The sequence below is a fragment of the Leptodactylus fuscus genome, chromosome 3 (genome assembly GCF_031893055.1).
Source record: "Leptodactylus fuscus isolate aLepFus1 chromosome 3, aLepFus1.hap2, whole genome shotgun sequence".
NCBI classification, from domain to species: domain Eukaryota; kingdom Metazoa; phylum Chordata; class Amphibia; order Anura; family Leptodactylidae; genus Leptodactylus; species Leptodactylus fuscus.
Window position 1 is genome coordinate 53,586,949 of NC_134267.1, and position 3,282 is coordinate 53,590,230.

The following is a 3,282-nucleotide window of genomic DNA, read 5'->3' on the forward strand; positions in this document are numbered from 1 at the left end:
TTTTTGTCTGTATGCAAATGAGTTCTCTCTCTGTATTGGAGGTGGTCCCCAGCGCTCAAACAGCACTGGGGGTGTCCCAATGCTGCGAGAGAAATCTCCAGCGCCGCCTCCATCCTTTTCAGGAACGTCTCTCTGCGTGTCTTCTTCCGGAGATGGGTTCAAGGTCTGCTCTGCCCGAGGTCTCGTGAATAAAGAATAAAAGTGCTTTTTCTCCGCATCCCTGGAGCTTTTTTTTTTTTTTTTTTTTTTTTATCGAAGGCCTCAAACAGTGCCAACGTAAACACCACAGTGCATGAAAAAAGTGGGAGTGCCACTAAAAAAAAAAAAAAAAACGTGCTCAGGATGCTAGCCAAAAACGTACCCTTTCCCAAAAGGGAAGGGGGTTCCCGACTGTACTCTTCCCCACCAGGCCCAAAAGGCACCAAGCGTGGGTTGAGTACCAGCGGACAAGCTACCGAAGCAGCGAGTCCTCAAACGTCCTTTTCCCCTTGGGCTGCCACCACCTAGGGTACTAGGGACTGCCCTTCGTCCAGTTTCTCCTTGGGCTGCCACCACCTAGGATACTCCTGGACTCAGACCAAATACCAGCGTCCGCCCCAGTCAACCCAGGGCGGATCACCAAAGAGACAGGAGGGAAGCCCATTACAGTCTTCACCTCCCAAACGACTGTCGGGGGTGTCCTAAAAGGGTACAGCATCCCTTCGTTGACACACAAAACAGTGACAAGTGGACAAAAGAAGTGAAGAACAGTTAAATAAGTGGTAAAGTGCCAGTCAAGGCCCGGTTTACCGCCGGATCTATAAAAATTCTCCCGCACTGGTAAACCAGGCATAGGGAGTGGGGTGCTCAAAAAGGTGTAAACTAGTGCCACGCAATGTGCCCAAAACCAGTGGGTTTCCCATGCCCAGTGGTCTAAGGCACCCCGGGGTCCACTCTGCCCCCAGGGCACAACACTAGAGGCCTTCAAGCGCTTCCCCGGTCCCCAGCCAAGATCCCCAGGCACTGAAACACCTGGTGGTCATATTGCCAGCATCCGAAGTCTTCACCAGCCCCCTGCAGTGACCGACGCCACAAGCCACTGGCGGAACTGGCTACTAGCTGCTTCTCCCAGCAACATGCCCTAAGTGGTTCTCCATTCCCATCTCCACAGCGTTCGGTCTACTCCTGCACGGTGGGCCCTAGTCCAGCACCTCTGGCAGTTTCACTTACTGCTTCTGATAAGAACAGATACTACACTTGATCTTAGCCATACGGCTGAGAAGCGATCCCTGGAGCTCTGATATACTTAAAGGTATGGTTTCTATTCTGCTAACACCATCTACAGCACTATGGGAGCAGTTTAAAGTAGTTGCGGGCAGTGATAGACTCACTTTAAGATCGATGGCCTCAAATTTTTGGAAATAATCATCAAGGCATGTTTTAGTCTTCTCCAACGTGTCAGCAACTTTATCCAGTCTATCCTCCACCTCCAAGATCCTGGATTTGTTTGGTGAAATCGGCCACTGTCTTAGAGAGTTTGGTAGAAAACGGCTGAATTTTTTTTGGAGAGCATTGGGATCCAAGACAGTTGCCCCAGCGTCTACCATAGGTTCCTGGTCAGAGGTAGCGAGTGAGGAGAGCCCCTCCAGGCTGTTCAGAAGGGCAGGGTAATGTGAACAGTTTAGGTAGAGTAAGCCAAGCAGCCGATTCGTCTCTGACCTTACAGGCTTTTGATTTCAGAGGGCGAGTAGCCATATTACTAATAAAGCAGGTGGCATAGGAAAGAGAATCAAGCCATCGCTGCTAGTGGGGGAGCCATGATGGATAGCTGAGGTGTTCATCAGACATCACATACAGTATACAATGGGCAGAGACAGACTCCATAATAAATACTGGCTTGCCATAGCAATCCAGCAGGCGCTGAGCAGTATCAACACCAAATCTGGTGTGGGATGCAGTAATTGGTGTAAAAGCAACAGATCCAAGATGGCTCCCACTAGCAAAACAAAAATACAAGTCCTCCAAAGTAGGAACAGCATAAAGCAATCCACAAGAAGTCACTCACAAAGTCCAGAAGAGAAGAGGTCAGAGAGAACAGCTCAACAAAGCACCAGGCCAAAGAATTCATCAAAGGAGAGGTGCAGGTGCAGATATATATAATGGCCGCCTACTGTGTATGTCCCAGGAGGAGAGCTGAGCAGCAGTCCAGGACCGCGTTGGAGTCTGCAGAGTCTGGTTCAGAAGAGAGAAACACCAGAAGGAGGCTCACGAGGGAGTAGAGATGCTGCACGCCAGCACACAAAGCAGCCGCCAAAACAGCAAAGCTAGGCCGGGCCGCCTCAGAATTGGGAAGATGGCAGCAGTGGCACGTGGGGAGGCCACAGAGAAGACAAGCTCAGCCAGTCCACAAGTACTAGTGCAGTAGGGGATACAGAGGTAAATAGTAGCAGGGGGATCCAGGTGGGAAACCCCAAACAGAGTGAAGTAAGAAGATTGGTACCAGAGCTGATGAGATGCACGTCTTGTCTGCTGGAGTACCAATCCATGTGACCCCTTCCCCCTTACTGCTCTGTTTAAAGGGATATGCATGTACGGTATATCAATGCATATATATGGATGTAGTATTTATATACAAATATATAAACAGGTAGCACTGCTGGTGAAAAAGTGAGGGTATGTCATTGCCCCGTACTAGCAATGTCTCAGCTCAAGTGTACCCTTACTTTTAAAATAGCCTGTTCGCTTGGGCCGGTACCCATTGGATTTGTGTGTGTGTAAATAAACTCCCCCTTTGTAACCATTTTTAGTTTGCAAAGCCCGGCAGGGTGCTGGAAATCTGTGCTCTTTTTTGCCAGCTCTCCATCTTTTGCATTACTAACTCTGCTCTACACCTACTGCTTGTACATATTCTCTGCAACCCACTACATGGTGCCTTAGCCTAAGACTCCTGGCAGACGACCATGGTGTGGGTCAGGGTGCCATCCTTATATTCTTTTCTTTCACATGACCGTGAATTTCACGCTCCTGTGTGTGCGCCAACAATCTGGGCCGCAAAATATAAAACAGGTCCTATTCCTGTCCTATTTTACACTCTTTGCTTCTGTGGCTTCTATTCATTGAATGAACAGATCTGCGAAAGCACGGCGCATGCACGGGCAGCACACGGAGGCATCCTCGTGTCCCCATGCTTTTAATTCATGGCAGGCCGGTTGCAGCACAGTCGTCTGCAATCAGTCTAAGAATTGGGGACCTGCATATATATTAGTCAGTAGGCTTATCCAATGCCGGGAATGCACTGATAAG

General features: G+C 49.3%; 1 pseudogene; it reads right to left on the reverse strand.

The window, feature by feature from the left end:
• Positions 1 to 1,166: 1,166 nt before the first annotated feature.
• Positions 1,167 to 1,266, reverse strand: LOC142198745 (U2 spliceosomal RNA; annotated as a pseudogene).
• Between the last annotated feature and the right edge of the window lie 2,016 nt (positions 1,267 to 3,282).